This window comes from Melozone crissalis, unplaced genomic scaffold, assembly GCF_028551555.1.
Source record: "Melozone crissalis strain CALT ecotype California unplaced genomic scaffold, PUWL_Pcris_2 ptg000103l_1, whole genome shotgun sequence".
In the NCBI taxonomy this organism is placed as follows: Eukaryota; Metazoa; Chordata; class Aves; order Passeriformes; family Passerellidae; genus Melozone; species Melozone crissalis.
The window spans coordinates 1,445,453-1,471,594 of NW_026535880.1; positions in this window are offsets into that span (position 1 = coordinate 1,445,453).

The following is a 26,142-nucleotide window of genomic DNA, read 5'->3' on the forward strand; positions in this document are numbered from 1 at the left end:
CAGCATGGCCTGGGCACCGCAGGCCTTGGCACAAGGGCACAGGAGCTCTCAGCTGACGGGCACTTTTTGCTTTCTCTCCTTGCAGCCGGGCTCTGCGGGTGCTGAGGCTGCTCTGGGCTCTGCCAGGGCTCTGCTGGGCTCAGCCCTGGGCCCAGCTGGGCTGGTTCTGCCCTCACATTGCTCTGACAGCTCTGCATCAGACGAGCCTGTTGCGAGCACAGTGCCTGAGCTTTCTGCTTTGGCAGGTGAGTGAGACTCTGCTGCAGGCCCAGAGATTGCACCTGGGGACACACATCCAATTGGCAAGGACCCAAACTCTCCACAGTCCCAGCTGAATGCCTGGATCTCTTTTGTCTGTCCCATTCTTCCTTCTTTATTGGCTGGAATTACGCAATTGCACGTTCTTCCTCCTCTAGAAGTGCCACAAGTGGGCCAAAGCTGGCGAGTGGGCCGTGCTCCTGAGGCAGTGGAGTCTGGAGCTGGTGGATGGAGAATTGCCCTTCTGCACTGCCAAACCAGAGCAAAAAGCTGTAAGTGGGACTTTGTCAGGGATTTCTTAGAGACACAGTTTCAAAGGGAATGTGCAGCTCATTTCCAGGCTGAGAAGGAAGGTCATCTTCTAAAGGATTTGGGGTTTGACAGAGTTTCCACTCCCAGTCCTGCTTGGAGCTGGAAGGGCACAAAGCAATTTCCTTGTGCTTCAACCACAATTTCAAATACCAATGTTGGAAACAAAGCTCAAAATCTTTTAAAAGGCTGCTGAGGTCAGTAAGATGGATGCATGCCATCAGCACATTTTCAATGTAAATAACTGAGTTATCTTTTTAAAAAGATCATTTACCTCTTAATGCACAGAATTTAACTTTGCCTTTATATTTTGTTTTTTTTCACTAACATTATGTTTTTTTCACTAACACTTGGATTTTACTCTTATCTTTTACCATTTACCTATTTTTCCCTTTGTCCTTTTTTTTCCTTTCAATAGAAAACATGTCCTACAAAAGGAACATCCTTTGCTCCTCGTTCCTGTGTGGAGCAGCTCCCTTCCTGCTGGCTGAGCTGGTCAGGCAGAGCCCGGCTTTTCCCCGTTGCTGGGCACAGACTGATGGAGCAGCACTGCTGAACACGGGCACACAGAGGGACCAGCAGCAGCTGCCTTTGGCCACCTGAGGCTCCAAGGCCCAAACTCTGAGCAGCCAGGACTGGAAGAGACTGGCAGGATCTGATCCCTGACTCTAGGCCAGGGCTGCACAAATGACCCCACAGAAGCAGCACCAGCAGCAGCAGCAGCAGCAGCAGCAGCAGCAGCAGCAGCAGCAGATGGAGCTGACTTTGAGCACAGCCCCTGCCCCTCTTCCCTCCCGTGTGCAGCGGTGTCACAGCAGCCCGAGGCACCTGGGAGCCCCCAGTGCCAGCAGGGACTGGAGATGGCAGCCCAGGGCTCCTGGAGGCTTTGCAGGGAACGGAGCTGGGCACTCCCTGTCCATGGGGAGCTTCCAGATGGAAAAGGCGGCTGTGCCCAGGAAGCTCCAAGGGCACAGAAAGGAGGCTCTGGAGCACTGGATCTGTGCCAGTGCCACAGTCCTGAGCAGCAGCCACTGAGCCCTGGGGGAACAGAGGGCACAGCACGAGGGACAGAACCAGGCAAGGGCAGAGACTGGAGAGAGCCAGGCCCGGGAGCAGGAACAGCTGCTCCATTGCACTCTTGGAGAAAGCTCTTGGCTGGTTCAAAGCACTGAAAGGCGTGAAGGGCAGAGAGGAGGCCCCACCAAACAATGCTCCTGTTTGCACAGCCTCCCCTCTCCGTGTCCCAGAAGGAATTGCATGGACTGTGTTCTTCTCTCCGAGGCGTCTCGTTCAGCATGAGCAGTTCAGCACCAGGAGCTGAAGGAGCTGAAGCCTCAGGCCACAGGAGCTGGGCAAGAGGGAACTTTTGGAGCAAAGTAATGCTGCTAAAATAGCCCCAGCTGGATGCAGTGGATATAATCATGGAATCACAGAATCCTTTCTGTTGGAAAATCCCTCTGAGCTCACCCAGTGCAGCCGCTCACCCAGCAGTGCGAAGCCCAGCACTAAACCACGTCCCTGCAGTGCCAAGGCCTGGACACCAGCCCTGAGTGAGGCCTGGACAGCATGCCCTGAGCCAAAGGTGGCCTCTGGATGAACCTTCCAAGCAAAGGTTATCTTTGTATCTGCTCCCTGATGAAATATGCATGGTCATTAGCAGTGAGATAGATGCAGCCACTCGTTAGTGAAACATGTGTTGGAGATGAGGGGGAGACGACCATCCTTTAATGCATCGAACTCCGATTTTATTGATCAATCAATCACCTTAAATAACAAAGTTAACGAACTTCATGCATATTCTGTAATCCAATGTCATGATAGGCTAACAGAGAAATTTCGAACCACTCTTTTTGTTTTAGAATACCTACAATTGTTTATTAAAAACAGAAACCAAAACAGAAACCAAAAACTAAAACAGAAACCAGTGTTCCCAAAACGTTTACATCTGTTCTCAGGATGGCAGGCCTTCTCAGAGACGGTGTTCTACTTGTTATGGGAAGACAATCTGAGAACTCCATTGTTTATAGAATGATGCCTGAGAGAGTCTAATTGTTTATACAAATCAGAAGGCTGAGAGCTGTTAGAAACTGCTTTTACTTTTCCCCTATACTTTTCTCTCAATTGTATGTCTCATGGCCTTTTCTTTAAGTCATTCTTGAAAAACTCTCCAACAAACATGTATTGACCTTTGTGTATTTAGAAGCCAGACAAGGCCATGAAATCTGACATCTGGCCTTGTTTGGGGCTGTATGGTCAAAGTCAGCTCCCTTGGTTCCTCCTTGAGCCCTGGCCAGGCTTTGGGAGGGACCCAAGAGGTGGATGAAAGCAGATGTTGCCACACTAGCAGTGCTGTCAGTTTGTTCGTTCAGCACTGTCAGATCTGGGCCCTCTCCCAGCGGGGTTGGAGCCTCACCTGGGGCTGGAGGCACCTGCAGGAATTCCCAGTGCCCAGGAGTGGCTCTGCAGCCCTTGGCTGTGACAGCTTCCCCAGCTGCTGTGTGGGTCTGGGGGATGGTAAAGCCTGAGGGTAAATGCTGCTGGATCTTTGTTAATCTCTGCAGGCAATCTTTGGTGGGGATGGTTGGGTGCATTGCTGAGCTGCTCCTTTTGTGATTCTTTGCTGCTCTGAACTGCAGGAAATGACACTGATTCCTTCAGTTGGAGTCTGTGCCTTTGGTGCTGCCCCTGCCCACTGGTAAAACAAAACTGGCACAGTCTGGCCAGATCCCAACAAAATGTCACTTGTTCAGTGTAAATGTGAGGAATCAGTGCCATCAGAAATTCCCAGCTGGGAAGCCCTTCCCTGGAGTTCCCTGGCTCTGGAGTGGGCTGAGGTCGGAGCCCCGTGGGAGCAGTGGGGCAGTCGGGTAAAAGAAGCTGCACCCCTGGATGTCTTCAAATGCATCCAAAAATTGTATATGGAAAAGGAAAAGACCTTGTGGATTTGGGCAGACAAAGATGAATTTTTTGAGAGTACATAGGAAACAGCACCTTCAGAAGGAACAATGATTGTTGAAATGCTCCCACAAGGAGCAACAGAAGAAGGTTTTAATCTTGAGCTCAGATGCCCTTGTGCAAGTGAAATATCAATATAACAAATAACTATATACATATTTATAGTATAATAAGACCTTCATGTTTATATTTATAGCTTTTAATGTATATATGTCTATATCTACATGTCTATATCTGTATTTATATATAAATATGTACATATAATAATAATGTGAAATAGTGCTGACAATACTAATTTGGTATCTTTGGCTGCTCAGGGATGTAACACGAAATACCCTACAGAACAGGATTGGCCAGGACCCTAATGTCAGTGGTCAACTTTTTGAGATTGTATACAATGGAAAAAGGAGGAAGGGAGGAAATTGGCTATTTTTACAGGGTGTGCTGATACTGTGATGCAGAGTGCTTTGTCTGTTCCTGTGAAAAATACAGCGATTTTGTCTGCAGGGTTTTTCATGTACCAGAGTATGCACAAGCTGCAGGATTGGTTGAAAGGGTGAAGGGGTTGTTAAAAGAGCAGTTGGAAAGATGAGGAGAAGGGAACCTTTGCCCATGGAGAACCCATCTCCCAGATGTGCTCCATGCCCTTCACAATGGCCCACGGGGGAAATGGAAACCCCCTGGCTGTGCACGGCTGCCCCCAATTTGCAAATCCAGCCATGGGCAGTGAGACTTGGGCTGCCTGGGAAATTGTTCTGGCTGTGATGGCCCCTGGCAGGGCCAGCCCAGAGGCTGCAGGGCTGGGCCTTCATGCATTGGAGTTCATTAGGAGAAATTCAAAGCAAATGAGAGCTGTCAATACTGAAACAGGAATTCAGATTCCTCCAGGACACTTTGCTTTGGTAACTGCTCCCTTGGAGCTTGGCCTTGCAAAGTGTTCCTGTCATGGCAGGAGGAATTGATGCAGAATATCCAGGAGAAATTACAGTAATTCTGTAAACAATAATGAACAAGATTGGATTATTCAACCCTGTGACAGGGTAGCACAATTATTGATATTGCAACTCTAAGAGCAATTGATAAAAAAGGAGATCCAGCTCCAGTCACCACCATTTGTGGAGATAAAGGGTTTGGATCCAGCAGCCCTAATAATGGAGCCAGAGTGTGGGTCGGAGGCCAAATGGCCCTCCCGAGGCAGCTGAAGGAGCAGCTCCTAGGAAAGACAACTCTGAGTCCTGAAACCTGGGCAGGAACAATGGGAATGTGTCCCTGCAGCCAAGGATTGTGTGTGAGAACAAGTAGATCTGACAGGATATTGTTTTACACATCCTGCCAGACCAGATCTCCCTGTTTGCCCCAAGGGCCCCTGTGGAAAATGCTCTGATCCACGGGGCTCCATGTGAAAGCTGCTGTGACACTGAGGGACTTGCACAGGAATTCCATCCAGGAGGCTGGGTGCCCCTCAAGCACTGGGACCCGGCCCCTTCCAGCCAGAGGGGAAAGGGCCCCCCAAGCCTTGTTAGCCACAGACAGCATGGGAAAGCTGAACAGCAAAGGGTCCTGGGGCATTATTCTGGAATTAAAAAGGTGCCAGCTCCATGCACAACAGAATTCTTGTTCCTAATTCGAATGATTGAGAAAAAAGAATGAAGAACGGTGTCACTAAAGTACTACTGATGTCTGTAAGGTGTACCTTGATAGTCAGCCAGAATCTTTGTCTGCCACAAACACCTCTAGTGTTTCACCAAGGGATTGGTCATCAAAATGTAATGATGGGTTTTGATGGATTGCTGAGCTTCTTTTGTAATTCTCTGCTAATGATGATGTGCTTTGCTGAGCTTATCCTTATGTAAATCTTTGCAGCTGTGCATGATATAAATGACACAATTCCTTCAGTTGGTGTCTGTGTCTTTGGTAGTGACCCTGCCCACTGGTGAAACAGGGCGCCCTCTTGCCTAGGTGTTCCCTGGGAAGGCAAAAGCCCTCCCTCCAAAATTCCCCCCTTTCTCCCTGTTCCCCCCTTCACGCCCTGAGCATGATGTGCTCTGGTCTGGGCTATGCCTGGGGTCAGTTGGGGTCCCCTGTCCTGGCTGTGTCCCTGCCCAGCTCCCCCGCAGCCCCAGCCCCTCCCCAGCGTGGCTGGACGAGGGGCAGGACAGGCCTTGGCTGTGCTGCAGCTCAGCAAGAACAAAACCATCTCTGTGTGCTCAGCCCTGTGCTCAGCACCCGGCCCAGCAGTGTCTCAGTGCCAGGGCTGTGCCCTCAGTCCCTGCCAGGGGTTTCCATGGCAACTGCCAGGACGGGTGACCCAGGTGTGCCCCCAGTGCCCATTGCCATGGAAACAGTGCCCAGTCCTGCCCCTTTCTGTCTGGCTGACCTGGCCTTTGGCCCTGGCAGTGCCGTTGGCTGCTGGTTCCTGGTGCCTGAGCGGCCAGCGCGGCACAGGGCATGTGGCCATGGCACAGCCCCCAGCAAGGGATCCCCTCTGGCTCTGGGCACTGACACCAGCCCTGAGCAAGGGCCCAGGGCAGCTTTCCATGGCCACCAACTATCACAACGGGGCTGGGCATTGGTTGCCATGGCACCAAACCAAGGACCGGGCCCCATGGCCATTGCCATGGCACCTGGTGGCACCAACGAGTGTCACTGCAATTGTACCTGGAACAGCCCTGGCACCGCTTTGTCCTGAGGGTTGCAATGGCAGCTGAGGGCAGCAACAGCTGGGGCTCTGCAAGGGCCCTGGGGGAGATGGGAAGGAGCAGCAGAGCAGGGGCTGATCCATCCCCAGTGCGCTGCACAGCCCAGGGCAGCGTCCCAGAGCGTCCACATGGAGCTGCCAACAACATCCCCCCTCTGCAGCCCTGGCCTCTCCCCAGCTCACACAGGTGCCCCATCCTTGCAGGCACAGACACGGCAGCACTGGCTCAGCAGCCCCTGTTTGCATTGCACACAGCAGCGGGAGCACCCCCATGCTGTTGGTGTGGGGACATGAACCTGAGGGAGCACAAATGCCATCAGCCCCTGGGGCCAGCAAGGGCTGGGGAACACCAGGGAAACCACTCAGCTTTGTCCTGGCCTCTGCAGTCAGCCAGAAAGTTTGTTCCCATCAGCTGGGAGTTTCCTGTCCCACTGCAGACGCTGTTGCTCAGAGCCAGGGCTGCCTAGCAGCCACCCCCAAACTGCCCTCAGCATTTCCTCTGCTTCACCTTTGCTTTCTTTACTCTTCCTGATACAAATTTCTTCTAATTGCCCTCCTCAGGGGACCCAGAACTGGACACAGCACTCGAGGTGCTGCCCAAGCAGTGCTGAGCACAGGGGAAGAATCCCTGCCCTGCTCCTGCTGGCCACACCATTCCTGAGCCAGGCCAGGAGCCATTGGCCTTCTTGGCCACCTGGGCACACTGCTGCCTCATGCCCAGCCTGCTGTCCATCAGTCCCTGCAGGTCCCTTTCTGCCTGGCTGCTCTCCAGCCGCTCTGTCCCCAGGCTGTATTGCTGCAGGGGTTGTTGTGGCCAAAGTGCAGGACCCGGCACTTGGACTTGTTAAACCTCACCTTGTTGGATTTGGGTCCTGGATCCAGCCTGTCCAGGGCCCTGTGCAGAGCCTTCCTACCTCCATCCTCCATCAGATCCACACTCACACCCAGTTTGGTGTCATCTGCAGATTTGCTGATGTTGGAGACAATCCCGTCATCCAGACCATTCCATGCAGATATTGAAATCCACGCTGGCTGGCTCTGACCCCTCAGCCATCCTGTGGGTGACCTGGGATGGCACTCAAGGTGATCTGTTCCATAACTTTGCTGAGCACCCAGGTCAGGCTGACAGGCCTGGAGTTCCCCAGCTCCTCCTTCCTGTCCTTCTTGAGGATGGGCTCACACTGGCACCTCTAGTGCTCTGGGACCTCCCTGCTGAGCCAGCACTGATGGTAAATGATGGAGAGCAGCTTGGGGAGCTCATCCACCAGCTCCCTCATCCCCCTGAGATGGATCCCATCCAATCCCATTCACCTGTGAGCATCTGAGTGGCTCAACAGGTCACCAGCTGCTTCCTCCTGGATTCCAGGGGGGCTGTTCTGGTCCCTGTGCCCATCTAGCAGCTCAGGAGAGTACTTGTCCTGAGGACAGCCTGTCCTAATATTGAAAATTGAGAGAAACAAGATGTTAAGTAGCTCTGCCTTCTCCTTATCTTTAGTTACTATATTCCCCACTGCATCCAATAAAGAGTAGAGGTTCTCCTTATCCCATGTTTTGCTATTAATTTAATTGTGGAAACATTGTCTATTTTTTTTCACAGAAGTGGTCAGGTTAAACTCTAATTGAGTTTTCACCTCTTGACTTTTTTTCTGCACGACTTTACAACATCCTTAAACATTTCCTAAGCTGCTTGACCTTCTGTCCAAAGTTGATGCACCTCTTGTTACCCTTGAGTTCCCACAAAATCTCCACGGCCAGCCAGGCCAGTCATTTTCCTCACTAGCTCATCTTTTGCCACACTGGGACAGGCTGCTCCTTCCCCCTTAAGATTACTTCCTTGAAATGTGTCCATCCTTCCTGGACCCCTTTGTTTGTAAGGGATATTTTCCTTAAAAAGAAATCAGTGCCTGATTCATTACTCCCCAAATCTGCATCCTAAATAAGCCAAAGTCTGCCCTTAATAATTGTTAATAAATTGTTTCCTGTTCAACTGTGGTCTGTTGGCCATGAAGGGAAAATTTCTGTGCCTCTGAGTCTCACCAGTTCCTGACCCCCAAAGGACACAAACCCGATGAGTTGTGTTTCCCACTCCAGTGGCTGCACTTGCACCTCCCTCCATAGCCAGAGCAGAGCTCCCTTGTCCCAGAAAGTTCTTGGCAATGCAGGGATGAAGGAAACAGGACAGGCTCTGGGGATCAGGGGCAGGGCACAGTCAGGGATTTGGAGGCTGTTGTGAGCCGAGGGCAGGACTCAGACCTTGGCCTTGGTGAACCTCATCCAATTGTCCTGGGCCCATGGCTCCAGCCTGGCCAGATCCCTCTGCAGAGCTTCCTGCCCCCCAGCACAGCCACACTCCCACCCAGCTTGGGCTCACCTGGGAACTGACTGAGGGTACCCTCAATGGCCTCATCCAGATCAGCAATAAAGAGATTTCGCTGACCTGGCCCCAATCCTGAGCCCTGGGGACATCCCTGGATGTGACCCCATTCCTCAGCTGCTCTGACTGCCAGGGGTTGGATGAGAGAAATGGTGGTGTTGGGGTAGGAACAAAGTGTGATTGACTGTCAGCCATGAAGGGTCTTGATTTTCATATCTGCTCAAACTGCATTAGGAGGTGCTGGGGATCAATATCAACTGGGGATTGCTGATATCAATCTATAAAGAAGAAAATAAAACAGGACAAAAGAGTTCTCTCTGCATTGTTTTCAATATGGTATATTCACTTTGAATAGCCTTCTGAAATCTGTCTAATTAACCACAGAAGATCTGAAAACTTAGATTATTCCCATGGGATTTTCTTGTTTTGGGTGTTTTGAACAAATGTTTATGAGCTTTTCTTACTTAATTCCTGAAGTCCAGAGGTGCTGGGGATCCATATCAACTGGATACCAATCTATAAACAAGATACCAATCTATAAACAAGAAAAGAAAACTGGACAAAACCAGTTCTCTCTGTTTAGTTTTCAATATACCATATTCACTTTAAATACACCTCTGAAATCTGACTAATTAACCACAGAACAATTGAAAACTTCAATATTTCCCACGGGGTTTTCTTGTTGAAATGTTTTAAACAAATGTTTAATAGCCTTTTTCACTGAATTCCTCAACTGAGTAGCTCAAGAAAGAAGAGGCCTCTGGAGTAGTAAAATTCATCAGCACCCTCCAAGTGGCTGAGGCTCCATCTCCATCAGAGCAGCAATGAACAGAAATGGGCACAGCTTTGTGGCTGCCCCAGCTTTGGCATGGGCCCTGGGCCTGGAGCAAGAGCAGCTCTTGAGGTCCCCAAGGCCGGGGCTCTTGTGCTGCCCTGGGTAGATGGGATGGCAGCAGGGGCTGCAGAGCTCTCAGCACCTCAGGCCGAGGGGAGCAGGGCAGCCAGGGAGCCTCCTTTGGCCTTGGCCAAGCACCTTCCCTCATGGCTGGAGCCGAGTCCTGTGGCTGCTGCTGTGCCCTTGCCAGGGGCTGAGGCCGTGGGGCAGTGCCCAGAGCAGCCTGGCTTGAGCAGAGCTGTGGGGCCAGAGCCAGCTGGGCTGGGCTGGGGAGAGGCCCTTGGTGCTGCCCAGAGCTCAGGGCAGCTGGCAGAGCTTGCAGGGAGCTGGGCTGGGCTCAGACAGCCTGGCCTAGAAAACATCAGTGTCCATCTCAGCCTGACTGAGCGTGCAGGGGCAGAACTCAGGCCAGGCCTTGTGAGGTAGGGCCAGAGCCTGTGCAAGGCATTGCAAACAGGCAAGTGGCCCAGAGAGGAGGCTGCTCTGTGCCCTTGATGGCAGGGATGGAGGAGGGAGGGGGTCCAGAACATTTGTCAGCACCAGCCTCTGTGCCCAGGCCTTTGCAGCCCTGGCTGCTGAGCCCAGCTTCTGCCTGGGCTGAGTTTGGCTGTGGCCCAGCTCCATCCTCCTGCAGGGTCAGGGCCTGTTCCCAGTCATGGCCAGCCCTGGCTGCCTCTCTGCTGGCCCAGAGGCTGGCAGAGCCCGGGGCAGAGCTGTCTGTGCAGCCCCACAGGTGCCACGGGCTTTGCAGGAGCTGGCAGAGGCTGCCCAGCAGGGAGGCCATGGGGCACAGAGCCCCAAGGCTGCTGTGGGCACCACCGCACAGGGGCCGTTCCCAGCCGCAATGCTCCTGGCCTGGGCTGGGCCTGCACAGGGGCTGGGCCACCATGGCTGGGCCAGCACAGGCCCAGCCGCTGCTGGGGCTGACAGCAAGGCCAGGCTCACACAAGACATTGCTGAGCATGGCCTGTGCTGACCAGACCTGACTGTGCCAAAGGCAGAGCTCAGCTGCCCTTGGGGGCTGCAGCAACAGTCCAGAGCCCAAAGAGCCTCCATGGCTGTGCTGGAGACCAAGGCTGCAGGAGGGAAATGCAGGGCTGCTGCAGGATGGGGAGGGCATTGAATTCCAGCACACACCTCAGCTCTCTGATGATTCCAGCACCATGCTCGGCCCTGTTTCAGACTGCAGCAGAGCAGATGTTGATGGGACAGGAGCCCTGCGGGGCTGTCAGGGACCTGCAGCTTGCAAGGTGCTCTGCTCTCCCTCAGGTGCTTTCGGAGAGATCCAATCCCAGCTGGGCACCTCAGGGCACAAGTGGCACTGCCTGGTCCCCCCCCCCGCCCCCGGCAGTCTTGCCTGGCGGGGCGGGGAGGGAGGAGTGAGTGGGGCTGGGGCACTTTCGCTTTTGGCTTGCTGGCCTGCTTGCGTGCCTGCTTGCTTGCTTGCTTCTGCCTTAGCCCTAGCTGATAGCTGCCTTTTTTTTTTCCCCTTTGCTGCTTTCTGCGCTGTTTTTTTTCTTTTCTTTTGTCCTCTCTTTCTTACCCGCCCCTGAAGATACTGGACTGGCTCCAGACCTGACCTGGGACGTCCGGCGGGATCTCCGGAGTCAGCGAGAGAAGCTCAGAGCCCTCCACAACACTGACTGGTTTCTTTTCTTTTCTTGTGTTGGGGAGTGTTCTTTTGTTACTTGTCAATAAAGAGGTTTTCTTTTCCACTTTGCTCCTCCGAGAAATTCCTTCCCGAACACGGTATTGGGGGAGGGGTGGTCGAAGGTTTGTCTTTTGCGGGGGCTCCCTTTTGGAGATTTCCCCTAATTTGTCCTAACCAGGACAATCTTTTTGGTGCGTTGGCCAGGAAACAGAGGCCAAAGCCAGTGGAAAAAAACCTATAACAATAATATTTTGGTTTTGGTTGTTTTGTGGGCATATTGGTAATTCATAATGTCATTTGGGGTGAAAGCTTGCCGGTATTTCTGGTCCCTTGGGGTTTTTGAAGCTTTAATACCTTTGTGGTCCCTAGGGTTATTTCCTTACCCAGAAATAGCTCTGGTGTTGTCCCTAATAAGTAACCATTGTAAGCGGGGGGCACTAACCAGAATAGTCATTGGGCTGGTCGTATGTTTGCTGATTTGTCGGAGGTTTATGAAAGACTTTGTTTCAGGAATGTATGGATTGCTGTCATGGCTGTGTACTCAGTTTGTTTGGGGAGAAGAAGGGGAAGGGGCTTCTCAGCTTTTGTCTTCCTTCTTCTCCTCCAAATTGTTGACATCTCTATTAGAAAATATTGAATTTCCCCTGAGTTTAAAAGAAACCATCTTTCTGGCATTTAATTTATTAAGCCTTTTCTATACTGTCTGGAGTGTATATAAAATGAAAGCCGAGATTTCTAGAGGGGTTAGAGAGACTCCTGATTCAGGAGTAAAACAAAGCAGGAAAAATCTTGACTGGAGTGGGAAATGGGAGGATATGGGCCAGACTTTAAAGGAATTTTCTGATCCTATAGACTGGGACTTTCCATCTGATCAAATTCAGAACCCAGTCGAGGTGGCAAAGTATTTGAGGGAGAAGTGCCATGGTAATACTAAGGAGGAAAGGATTACTGCAGCGAGCTGGGTCTTGGCGCTTGTTTACCGTACTCTGCTAGATACTGTGGAGCAGCAGATAGCAGAAAGGGAACAGGGAGATAAGTTAGTTACTATCCCAGTGACCCAGGCTGCAGCTAACATCCCAGGCTCCAGGCTAGCAGCTGAATCAGACAATAGGCCTCAACCCATGGCTGTCGCAGCTAATACAAGAGGTGGAAAGTGTAAAGGCAAGACCGATCGAAAGGTGGAAGATGATGATGATGATGCAGGAGAAGGACCCTCACCAAAATCAGAGGCCACATCAAAGGGCACAGATTCTGGAGCTAATATTGACTCCTTTTCTCTGAAGGACCTCAGAAGCCTAAGAAAGGATTACAGACGACAACCTGACGAATCTATAATTAGTTGGTTAGTCCGCCTTTGGGATGCTGCAGGGGAGGTTACGATTTTGGATGGTATTGAAGCGAGGCATTTGGGATCCCTGTCACATGATCCTGTCATCGATCAAGGTATGATGAGCAGGGCTAGCCCTCACAGCCTCTGGGAACGGGTCCTGGATAGTGTAGCACAAAGATACTTATGTGCAGATGATCTCTATATAGAACAGACACGGTGGAAAACCATAGAACAGGGGATCCAATGCCTGAGAGAGATGGCGGTGGCAGAGCTCATTTTCTCAGATGATATAACAACTAAGAATCCGGACCTGGTACCATGCACACCCGTAATGTGGAGGAAACTTGTGCGACTTGGGCCACCTGAATACGCTTCTGTCCTAGCAATAATGAAGCGGGATGATACATATGAGACTGTGCTCGATATGGCGAAGAAGCTTCGAGTGTATGCAGATGCTGTGCATGGACCAACTCATGCCAGAATTGCAGCAGTGGAAACCCAACTGCGGAAACTAGAGGACAAAATAGAGGAGAATCATAAGAAACTCCGGGAAGAGATTAAGGAGGACCTTATTCAAATCTCAGCTGTGCAAATTAGAGGCCCTGGTATCCAACGCTGGCGCTCCTTTGATGGGGAGAGAAGGTACACCCCATGGGCTGAGTTATGGGTCTTTCTGCGTGAGTCTGGAGAAGACATGAGGAGATGGGATGGAAAACCCACTGCTGCTTTGGCACAACGGGTGCGTGATTTGAAGAAAAGAGGAAGTATCACCAAAAAGAGAGCAGCTCTGGTTGCTCGTAGCTGAGATGTTGAGTATGACGATGACATGTCCGATCCCCTTGAAGGAACTTCTAAGGCATACGCCCAAGGAAAGAAGGACAGTCTGGCTTAGAGGGGCCCTGCCTCTAGCCAGGAAGAGGCACGGGAAAACCGGGTTTTTTGGAAGGTGTGGATCAGATGGCCTGGCACATCAGAGCCACAAGACTATGAAGCATTGGTTGACAATGGATCACAGTGTACCTTAATGCCATCGGAACACGTGGGGACAGAACCTGTTTCCATTGCTGGAGTGACGGGGGGATCACAACAGTTGACTTTATTGGAAGCTGAGGTGAGCTTGACTGGGAAGGAGTGGCAGGAACATCCGATTGTGACTGGTCCAGAGGATCCGTGTATTTTGGGCATAGACTTCCTCCGGAATGGCTATTACAAAGATCCTAAGGGATTCAGGTGGGCTTTTGGAATAGCTGCAGTGGAGATAGAGGCTATTAAACAATTGAATACCTTGTCTGGACTATCAGAGAACCCATCTACAGTAGGACTCTTGAAGGTAGAGGAGCAACGAGTACCAATTGCCACCTCAACAGTGCACCGCAGGCAATACCGGATGAATCGAGATGCCGTGATCCCCATCCACAAGATGATCCGAGAGCTGGAGAGCCAAGGGGTGGTCAGTAAAACCCACTCACCCTTTAACAGCCCTATCTGGCCCGTGCGAAAATCTGACGGAGAATGGAGATTGACTGTGGACTATCGTGCCTTGAATGAAGTGACTCCACCACTGAGTGCGGCTGTACCGGACATACTGGAACATGGCATCGAGTGGGTATACCATATCCCCTATCATGCACCTGCTGCAGGGAAAGTGGAAAGGTATAATGGATTGTTAAAAACCACCTTAAAAGCATTGGGTGGGGGGTCTTTAAAAAACTGGGAGCAGCATTTGGCAAAGGCTACCTGGTTAGTTAACACTCGAGGTTCCACCAACCGAGCGGGTCCTGCTCAGTCTGAGCTCCTTAATATAGTAGATGGGGATAAAGCCCCAGTGGCCCATGTCAGAGGTTTGTTGGGAAAGACAGTATGGATCAACCCTGCCTCGAGTACAGACAAACCCATCCGTGGGATTGTTTTTCCTCAAGGACCAGGTAATACATGGTGGATAATGCAGAAAGATGGAACAACATGGTGTGTACCTCAGAGAGACCCGATTGTGGGGTGAGACTCATATATGAATGTCATTGTTTGTTGAATGTGAGACAGAAGGAAACTGTAAGTGTCAAAGGTCTGAGCAAGTAAGATGAGAGGAATGCGTAAGTGTCAAAGGTGTGAGTAAGTAAAATGAAAGTTTTTTATTGTATGTTCACGATATGGGATAAGGGGTGGAGTGTCATGGGGTGACAGCCTTTATCCCAGTATCGTGTATTGGTCTGGCAGCTGTGTTTTTTCTCTCTCTCTCTCTCTCTCTCTCCCCCCCACCCCCCGGCCGTCTTACCGCGGTGAGGCGGGGAGGGAGGAGTGAGGGGGACTGGGGCACATTCGCTTTCGGCTGTTTGGCTTTGCTTGCTGCTTGCTTGCTGGCTGGCCTGCTTGCTTGGCTTGACGCTTTGCTTGCTTGCTACTGCCTTAGCCCTAGCTGATAGCTGCCTTTTATCCCTTTGCTGCTTTCTGCTTTCTGTGCTGTTTTTTTTTCCTTCTCTTTCGTCCTCTCTTTCTTACCCTACCCTGAAGATACTGGACCAGCTCCGGACCTGACCTGGGATGTCCGGGATCCCCGGAGTCTGCGAGAGAAGCTCGGCGCCCTCCACAACGCTGACTGGTTTCTCTCCTTTTCTTGTGTTGGGGAGTGTTCTTTTGTCATTTGTCAATAAACAGGTTTTGTTTTCCACTTTGCTCCTCCAAGAAATTCCTTCCCGAACCCGGTATTGGGGGGAGGGGTGGTTGGAGGTTTATTTTTTTGGGGGGACACCCTTTTGGAGATTTCCCCTAATTTGTCCTAAACCAGGACAAGCACATAATTCCTGCCTCTTCCTGAGATTTCATTGCTGGGTGAGGAGCTCAGCAGTGCTGAAAGCTGAGGCCTGTCCTTTTTGATCCCTTTGGGATGGCAGTGGAAGTGCCCTGAGTGCACATTCAGAGGCACCTTCAGGGCTTCTCATACCATGACACCAAAACTAAATGTGCAAGGTGACTTCCTAGAATGGCATGTAGTCCTTTGAAATATCTGCAGGCAGTGGTCTGAAACTGCTTTGTGAGCCTGCTCCTTGGGATCATCAGTGAGGGGCTGAGGGCTGGCCTGAGCCCGGTGCTGTGTCCCAGTGGGAGCAGCCGCACAGGCTCACGTGCAGAGCAGGCATTGCCAGAGGCCCTGGAGATCTCATCTGCCCTGCATCCACCATTGTCAAGGTGCTGTAAGCATCAGCTGGTGCTGACTTTCCTCTTGGACCCCTTGGTTTAGGCACTATGGGGAATTTCTTTCCTGAAGCCCGTGGGATTTGCCCCTGGCAGCTGTGATGGGGATGCTTGGGGAGTGTGGGGCTTTGGGGGAATGCTGCCCGGGCAGGGGCTGAGCTCGGGGCCCTGTTGGGCCCATGGCCCCCAGAAGCAGCAGCAGCAGCAGCAGCAGCATCCCCAGGGCCCAAAGCCCCGTGCCCCCTGCCCAGCACAGGCTGCCCTGCAGCTGTCACCCGAGCGGGCCCCAGGGGCCACTGGCTGCTGGCAGCAGCAGGAATGCGGGCAGGGTGAGGATGCCCTAGCCTGGCTTTTGTCTCTGGAACAAAGCGGGCTCAGGGCAGTGCAGAGCAGGCTGGGAAGCAGAGCCCAGGGCCTTTGGAGGCTGCAAGGCTTAAAGATCAGCCCCTGCAGAAGCCCAGATGTAGCTGGCCCAGTTGCCAAGGCTATGGGGGCCTTGAGAGCGTGCAGGTGGATTTTGGATGGCTGTGGCCTGCTGGTGGCTCTGGGCCCAGGAGTGCCTGTGGCGTCAGCAGGAAGGGTGGCTGAAGGTTTGCTGCCTGCTTTGGTGGCCTGGCTGCAGAGGCCAATGCTGTGAGAGCCCCCTGTGTGAGAGCTGGTGAGAGCTGAGCTCTTGGGGGCAGCGCTGTGCCCCAGGCCAGGAAGAGCAGCAGTGCCCAGTGCCAGGAGTGGTGTCAGTGGGAGCCCCTGTGCACAGGGACCCCCAGCCCCAGGGTGGCCGTGCCAGCACCCCCAGGGACCTCCAGCCCCAGGAACGTGGAACAAGTGGAACTCACAATTGTGCAAAGGCTGCCTGTTCCCAAAGGAATGGCCAAGAGAAGTCAGGTTTTAAAATGAAACAGTATTTATTTGCCAAAGATTGGCAAATCTAGGATTTACAGAACATGTGTCATTATACAATTGTTATAACAACAACAACAACAATATACAGAACATATTTACATGGGATCTGAGGGGCTAACAATCTTCAAAACGTATTTACAGGAAACTTCTAATGTAGTCAACATATTTACAGGAACTTCACAACTTTCAAACGTATTTACAAAGGTATCAGATCTGCGCCATCATGTGCATGAGTCCTGGAAGAAAGGAAGCAGCAGAGCTGGACTCAGCTGGCAGCACAGGGCCCAGCAGGGCTGGGAGCTGGGCCCCAGGGGCTGGGCCGGGGCTGGCAGGGCTGGCGTGGCCCCAGGCAAGCGCAGGGCCGGCCGGGGCTGGTGCTTGTGGCAGCACAAGCCAGGCCCCCTGCGGGCACCATGTCCCTGAGCGGGGCCATCCAGCCCAGCCCCAGCCTGGCATCAGGGGACCCAGTGTGTGTGTGGGCAGGGCGTGGGAAGCATCTGCCTGTCTTACCTGTGGGGCTGCATCTTCATCCAAGGACCATGGGCTCCTCCTCGTCTTTCTCATCAACTTCCATATCCTCGATGTTGTCCTCCTCATCCACCTCCATCTCTTCGATGTTGTCCTCCTCGTCTACTTCCATGTCTTCAACAGTGGAGGACATGGAAGTAGAGGAGGAGTCCACCTCCATCATCTCTTCCTCATCCAGGCCCAGGTCCACTTCCATGTCCTCCACAGTGTCTCTGTCAGTCTTCAAGGGGCAGCACAATCTCCCAGTGGGCTTCCTGTCCCACACCATCCATTCCCACATGGCTGCAGCCTGCCCAGGCCAGGTGCCCCCTGCCTGGAATTGCACTGTACCTCCATTGGCACATCAGAGCACATCCTGCTGGGATTGGCGCTCCAGAGCAGGCGGCAGGAAAAGCCCAGGCAACAGCAGCAGCAGGTCTGTGCTGAGGGTCAGAGTGCAGGGTGAGCAGCAACTGACCCTTGGCAGCCGCTGAAGTGTCTGCTGTGCTCGTTTCCAGGTCCTGGATGTTCCACCTGGAACCCTCTGGGTGCTGTGATGTCACTGAAGTTTCAGGGCCACTCCGCCATGGGAGATGGGGATGGCAGAATGATCAAATCCGTGAATGGTTTGGCTTGGAAGGAACCCTCAAGATGATGTGGTTCCAGGCTTATCAACCTCCCAGCACACCAGGTGGATGTGGCCCCTGTCCCACCTGGCCTTGGATGTTGCTGGGAATGGGGCATCCACAGCCTCTCTGCACTGGTCCCTGTGTCAGGGTCAAGCACCCTGAGAGTAAAGAACTTCTTCCCATTATCAAATATCTTCCACCTCTTGCAGTTTGATCCCATTTTTCCTTATCCTTTCTCTAAAGTTCCTGACGAATTGTGCTCCTCCACTTCCCTTTGGCTCAGGCTGTTCCTGCAGGGTCATACCTGTGGCTGGACCTGCAGACAGGAGAGAGAGAAGCCGAGTTCCGAGTCAGGAAAAATGCGGAATGTGGCTTGAGAACTGAGAGAATAAGGAAAAAGAAAAGACATGCAAGGCTTTTTGTTGCATGGGCTGTGGAATTCATGCCTTTTATTAGAGGGCCGTTCCCTGGTGCACTCAGTTCCTGTGTTGCAGCCTGCCCACAGAAACCTCTGTGAGGGACCTGCACTAGCAGAGGTGGGAGCTGGCTTGCTTGGATGGCTGATGGATGAGGCAAGAGAGGGATCGTTGTGTGGAAATCCAAATAGTGTGGATTGCGCTGAAGAGGGTCCAGGAATGGAGACAAAATGGGACTGGGCACACAATATGGGGGTGAACAGTGCAGGATCATTACAGTAAGCCAGGACCAAATTGATACAAGAGAGTTGGAACATTCCGAGCCAGTACATATAAGAAAAGTGCAGCAGTTGAACTGGGTGATGCCATCAAAATGTGCTGCATCAACATGAGCCTTCAAATGCCCATGGGCGACAACATTGCATTCAGAGCGGTGACTTTTTTTACCTTGGTCACTTTGCCCTGAGGTATTACAGTTCCAGTGGAAGGCCCCTGGGCCCTCACATCTCCCCCTTTTTGTTATCTATAAAGAAGGCTTCTGCCATAGACTTTTGGAGATATTTAGCAAAAAAGGATAAAATAACCAACACAATGAATACAAAATACAAAGCCCACAAAACGGTCTTAACTAAAGATGAAAGCCATCCTCGCAAACCCCTGTGTTTGGAAAGTCCAGTTAACCAGTCGTTGTTGCCTTCCATCTGGATCTTGTTTCCTTGATCTTTTAGCAGCTGGATGCCCTGGTATACTGACTCGCTATGTGACAACAGGTAGAAAAAACACATGCCTTCAAATGCCTGACAGGCATGGTTATGGACAAGAAATTGTGGCTTGTCTGTGCAAGCAACCAGTTGAAAGCATGCGGCTCAGTGAGGAGCATCCAGATTCCTGCTGCAGCAGCAACCAATGGCAGCATCCTCTGACTTTGATAATTTGTTATCTGGAGGCTTTGATGGCCTAAAAGTAAACAGATAAAGCGAGTAGAAAGTGAAACGTAAGTTGTGTTCCCACTAAACTTTCTCTTCTGTAAGGCAAGGGTGTGAACACAGCTTATTACAACAATCATAGAGCAATGCTAAAATATAATTTTTACAAATGTTAAGACATATATCCTGGTAAGTGGTGTCTGAGCTATCTTGGTCTTGGTGTGTGTGGTCAACGCTGCTTAGGAGATCTTCTGTCCTTCTCCTTCTTCTTTTCCAGGCTGCTGCTGTCTCTCTTAGGCTTTCATTCTGTTCTTCTGATGGTGGCTCTGGTGTTTGCCTCACAGTTCCCAGAAAGAGTTTTTATGTATTTTGCTGGGATCCATCTTAGGAATGTTGCTGTAGAGACAAGGGCATCTTTTCTTTCCCAAGTAATTAATGGAAAAGGGCCCATAATTTGTTTAGATTCAGGTTCTTTGCTCAACACAGGTGGCTGATGTTGGAATTGGGCTGCAGTTGAATTAGTAAACTGCCTGATGACTGGGGGAGTTGTCTCCATAAATGGGTTGTTCAAAAAGTTGAATACGTAAAAGGCCTTGGCCAGTCTCTCAATGGAAGATAATATCTGGATTACCCCTCTCAGTTGATCAAGGATCCTTTTGATTGATCAGTGGGCCCTCTCCGCTGTGGACTTTCCAGTGGTGGAGTGTGGTATGCCAGTGATATGTTTTATACCCCAGTGGTCAGAAACTTGTTGGAATCAGTGCAAGGTATAAGCAAGAGCACTATCAAACTTAATTTCCTGTAGAACTGCGAAGGTGGAAAAAAACTAAAAAGTAATGTTTTGTAGCATCTTCTGATTTTTCACCAGCATGGGCAGAGATGAAAATCACACTGTAAAAGGTGTCGATTGAGACGTGGATGTACTTTAGTCTGCCAAAAGGGGCCTAATGTGTGATGTGTGATTGCCAGATGTGGAGACTCTCTAGTCCTCTTGGATTGACTCCAGCTCTGACAGAAGCAAGGCCATGTTCCTGACAATTGGGGCAGGTGGCTACAAGGGATCTTGACGGGTCTTGGGTGTTTTTGAACATCCTGAGCAGGGCAGGAATATTTTGGTGGTAGAATTTTTGGCTGATCCTAGCCTGTGTAAAAATGATCTAAGGCGTATTGCAGTGGTTCAGATGTTTGAAGTAGGCAATTGAGGTGCTCTTGAGTGAGAAGTAAGTATATATTCACAAGGTCTGTACCTGCAAGGGAGCACAGATGCTCTCTAGCTTTCCTGATTAGTTGTGCAATAACTTTCTGTTTGGTTGTTATCATTTTACTAGGTTGGTGTTCTCTGAAAACGCATTCAATTTCTTTGAGGGGATCTGAGATAGTTGAGTCCCCCTGAAACAATAATGCATGGAATTTTGGACTTAGACCAAAGATTGCCAGGGAGAAAGGAAAATTAGGGTGGTATCTGTGTGCCTGTTTAGTTTGAATCACCCAGGATGCCTTTTGTACAGTTGCTTAAGCCTCCGGTGTCAGTGATCACTGGAATCGAGTCCTTCACTGCCTTTAAGGAGCAGGAGCAGCGGCGTGAGGTCTTCTGTGGTGATTCCCAGCAGTGAATGTACCCAACTGATGCTTCCACAGAGCATTTGGGGTTCTGGCAGAGTCTTTGGGTTGTCCTTGATGTGCAGTGCTTGTGGTGTGATGGTTCTCTCTGCAGTTTTTAGGCCAGGACACTTCGAAGGGGCTGTCCTTCAAACTTTATCTGCTGCAATCTTAAAACCTTTCTCCTGTACCGCAGTGATGACATCTTGTACTGCAACATCCAAAATGATTTGAGCTCCTGCACAAACGACTGTGTCGTCCATGTAATGAAAAATGATAGCATTAGGATGTTCATTTAATGGTCCATATAATGAAAAGCGATTACCATTAGGGCGAGAGAATTTGGACATCAAGCAATTGACAAATATTTGGTCTACTCTTCAGTCGTTGAGGCAATACAGTCCACTGGTACCTCTGTAAAGGTGCTTGTCGATTTAGTGATGGAAAAGGCAACCCAGGAGGGTGTCATTGGGCTGCATGGGGGTGTCAAAAAAGTAGTCATTAAGATCTATATCAACCATCTGCCAATAACAGTGTAATCATAGGTACAATTGGATTAAACCTCCCTGAACTAGCCTTCCTTCAGATCTTACCCATGCAATCTTCAAAGCAATGCTCTTCCTATGCTCAGGCTCCATCAATCACAGCCTAAATGTCGAACAAGATATCCGAAAAATAGGAGGACTACAAAAACTGCTACCCACAACTACAGCATGGTGCACCATCAGCAATCTCAAGGTAACATGGAGGCTGAGGGCAGGCTGGACTGGAGGGAACCACTGTCCTCGATGACCTCATTGATTTTCCTGAGGTCCTGCAGGAGCCGCATCTTGTCCTTGCCAGGCTTTCATATGATAATGACAGGCACATTGCAGGGGCTAGTAGATGGTACAATGTGGCCCACAGACAGCTGCTCCTGCAAGAGGGACTGCAGGGCCTTTAACTTTCTGCCTGGGAGGGGCCACTTATCCACCCATATGGCATCGTTGGTCTTCCAGGTTGACTGAAGGGTGGCACGCAGCTCAGTGGCCCTGTCTAGAAATCCTGAGGTGTTGATAGGATCTCTAGCCTTGTCCCCCTTTGGGACAAGAGGTCTCTTTTTCTCAAATTGTTATTGGTGCCCGGGTGACAAAAGATCTTACTGTAGAAACTGTGCCCTCAGGACCTTCCCTGCAGAGGTTACTGTGACTCCAGAAGCTGGTAGTGACTCCCTGGTAGCTAATAATTACCCCAGCAGCTGGAACCAGGAGCCATTGTTTTAGCCTATCAGAGCAGGAAATTACGGTGACATCAGCTCTTGTAGCTAATAGTCCTGAAAGACACCTCTTTCTCCCATTACATGATAAAGCACACTTTAGAATGGGTCTGTTTCTGCCTGTTGTCTGTGCCCACATCACGATTGGATCAGCTGGTGTGGTGATCATGTCCCGTAGGAGGATGGCTCTGACTGTAACTGTTCCTTTTGGAATGAAAAGGGGAGGGTCTAAGCATAGAGCCTGGACAGTTATCTCCTGCAAAGACATCAAGGCGAGTACCTCAGGTAGTAGAGTGAGTGTCTCCATCCCTTCCCTGGTGTTGGTTAAAATCAAAATGTCTCTGGCCTGTTCTTCAGGCCTGTATTTGCCTGTTGGAATATGGTGAACATAAATATCGAGGATTGGAATTGAAAAGGCTCTTACCAGCTGCCTTTGGGTTCCAGGGCAGAGCTGTCTTCTGTCGAGTTTTCCGCAGTGATCGAGCTGTCCCGCTGGATCTGAGGAGGTTGCTGTGCTGGTTCTCCACGATGTTGGGGAGAGTGGGGTGGAACGGCCACGCGTTTGGTGTCATTGCGCAGGCCCTTTCTGTGTCTGTGTGGGGTTTCCCGCAGGCCACCGGTTTTGCTGGTGTTTGAAAGCATGTAGACGAGGGGGGCAGTGAGGACAGTAGCTGTGACAGCTAGAAGGTCCCTGGTAATAGCCTTTATTTATAAATTTTGTTGAAAATGCCCCATCTCCCTAGACTTAAAGCCAGGTCCTTTTTCATGTGTATGTCAGCAAATAACTTGGGAGGGTACTAGCACCTCAACTATAGCCTGACTGGTAGCCTTAGCTAGGCTGGCATCACAGTGTAAGGATGCCCTAAGTGTGCATGCCTCTACCATTTGTGCAGTGGTAGGCTTTGGGTTAAGGGGTAGAGAAGGTAAAATGTCTTTACAGGTGTTATTAGCATTTGTTTCAGCAAGTTTAGTAAGAAGCACCTTCCTGGCTTTTGGATGTTCACCTTGCTTCTCTATTGCTTGTGGAAGGTGGTCAATTAATTTTAGAAAGGATTGCCCAGGTCCCTGCAGAATGTCTGTGAAATCTAGAGTAAGTGTTGTTCCATTGGCTGTCTGCTTGAGAGCTGTGTTTGCAGCACTTATATCTCTTCTAACAGAGCTCTGGGAAAGTCTATTGAATGAGGTTTAGTGAAATCTTCCTCCCTGGCTAGATGGACTAGTGTTAGGTGTGCCCACCTGTCTTCCCTAGCATAGTCTTTTAATAGTTGTTCTGTTAGTTTTTTCCCCATTTCTTCCCACAGAATAATTTCAGTGGGAGAAAGTAGGATGTGCATAAAATGGAGCAGATCGTGAGGCACCATAACATGTGCAGTGAAGGTGGCATTTAACAAATTATAAAAATACAGTGACCCCCTCCCATGGTCTTTCGCTTCTTTACAAGGGTCTTTCATCTCCCTGTGTGTGACAGCTTCCCATTGGGGGTTAGCCCCACTCTGGTACTGCACCGGTGCTGCTTGTATTTCAGCTACCAATTCCCAGTCCCCCTCTTCAGCCGCCAGCTTCCGCATCCTCTGCCAAGAATCCTCAGGCTCATGCTGAACGTCAGATGAACCTTCCCTCTCCTCTCCAGAAGAGGGAACTTGTTCTTTGGCAGAGGAGCGGGGCCTTGGTGTGACTGGCCAGGCCCGGTGTTGTGGGCCTTTGGTAGCCAAGATGGCGGCCTTCCGGTAACGGCCCCTCACACTTCCAGCTCCAACAGTGTGGGATCCACAAGGGGCTGAGTTGGAGGGGTTAGGCCAGCGGGAGTAGGCAAGGAAGCGCTGGATCCCAATGCAGGGGTGGTACCTGACACAGAGCTGGGACCCAACACAGGGGCATGACACGATGAGAGAGCTGGGGGTGGGAGGGAGTTTGACATTGACGACCCCTTCCAGAGGAGGGACTCCATTTTATGGGCTATCTGAGGGGGATCCAGTGAGGAGAGGTACTTGAGAATGGGTTAGGGTAAAATCCAGGCCTGTGTGACCTGGGCAGGGGGTAGAGAAGGAGGGGAGATGTCAGACAGCAGGTGGCTTGTCTGTGCTTTACAGCAGTTCCTGTCTCTCACCCTTATCTTGGTATCAGTGGGTTCAGGAATGCCAGGGGCAGAACTCAAAATATGATTTGAGTATTAGAACATTGAACCCTTGAGAAAACTGTATAAATCATGTGAAAAATTAGGTAAAATTTTGCGACTCTTATCCCTCCCTGAGTTTTCAAAAGAAAGAACCTTTCCCGAACTTAGTCCCAAAAAGCTACATGACGAATTGAATCAACAGCAATATCTGGGAACTCCTTTAAAAGCCAATGAACAAATGACTTCCAAGTTCCCTTAATAAAACTCTTGCCCCATGAAAGGAGAACCTCCCTAACTGGAACATATATGTCCCTCTCAACTTTGGATAATTTGTTACCCAGAGCTGCCCCTGATGTAAAGGGTGGCCCACTCACAGGACTAAAAAATTAACCAAGGATCCTGAAGTGCAGGCTGCCATCCCCCAGCTCACTGCTCTGGTTGCTCTGGATGCAGGTGTTAAAAATGTCCCCTGGGCTTCAGCAGCTGAGCCAGCCCTCATCCCTCATGCTGCCATAGGGTGCTGACGCTGCAATCAGCAAGCCCTGATGAAACTGATAAAACATTGCATTCAAAGGGATGCCTCACTTTAATTTATCATTTTTGTCATGAGGTATTATAGTTCCAGTAAGAGGCCCCTGGGCCTGCAAAACCCTGCGTCCTCCTGAGATATCATTGCTAATGAGGAGCTAAGCAGTGCTGAAAGCTGAGGCCTGTCCTTTGTGATCCCTTTGGGACGGCAGTGGAAGTGCCCTGAGTGCACATTCAGAGGCGCCTTCATGGCTTCTCCTGCCACGACACCAAAACTAAATGTGCAAGGTGGCTTCCTAGAATGACATGTAGTCCTTTGAAATATCTGCAGGCAGTGGTCTGAAACTGCTTTGTGAGCCTGCTCCTTGGGATCATCAGTGAGGGGCTGAGGGCTGGCCTGAGCCCGGTGCTGTGTCCCAGTGGGAGCAGCCCCACAGCCTCACGTGCAGAGCAGGCACTGCCAGAGGCGCTGGAGATCTCACCTGCCCTGCAGCCACCATTGTAAAGGAGCTGTAAACCTAAGATGGTGCTGACTTTCCCCTTGGACCCCTTGGTTTAGTCACTATGGGGAATTTCTTTCCTGAAGCCTGTGGTATTTCCTCCTGGCAGCTGTGATGGGGATGCTTGGGGAGTGTGGGGCTTTGGGGGCAGCTGCCCAGGAAGGGGCTGAGCTCGGGGCCCTGTTGGGCCCATGGCCCCCAGCAGCAGCAGCAGCCCCAGGGCCCAAAGCCCTGTGGCCCCTGCCCAGCACAGGCTGCCCTGTCCCTGCAGCTGTCACCGAAGTGGGGCCCGGGGGCCAGTGGCCGCTGGCAGCAGCAGGAATGCGGGCAGGGTGAGGATGCCCTTCCTTGGCTTTTGGTTCTGGAACAAAGCGGGCTCAGGGCAGTGCAGAGCAGGCTGGGAAGCAGAGCCCAGGGCCTTTGGAGGCTGCAAGGCTTAAAGATCAGCCCCTGCAGCAGCCCAGATGTAGCTGGCCCAGTTGCCAAGGCTGTGGGGGCCTTGAGAGTGTGCAGGTGGATTTTGCATGGCACTGGCCTGCTGGTGGCTCTGGGCCCAGGAGTCCCTGTGGCGTCAGCAGGAAGGGTGGCTGAAGGTTTGCTGCCTGCTTTGGTGGCCTGGCTGCCGGGGCCAGTGCTGGGAGAGCCTCCTGTGTGAGAGCTGGTGAGAGCTGAGCTCTTGGGGACAGCGCTGTGCCCCAGGCCAGGAAGAGCAGCAGTGCTCAGTGCCAGGAGTGGTGTCAGTGGGAGCCCCTGTGCACAGGGACTCCCAGCCCCAGGGTGGCCGTGCCAGCACCCCCAGGGACCCCCAGCCCCGAGAACGTGGAACACATGGAACCCACAAGTGTGCAAAGGCTGCCTTTGCCCAAAGGAATGACCAAGAAAAGTCAGGTTTTAAAAAGCAACAGGATATATTTTCCAAAGATTGGCAAATCTAGGATTTACAGAACATGTGTCATTATAACAATTGTTATAACAACAAAAACAACAATGTACAGAACATATTTACATGGGATCCGATGGGCTAACAATCCTCAAAATGTATTTACAGAGAACTTCAAAAGTAGTGAACGTATTTACAGAAATCTTCTAAAGTTTCAAACGTAT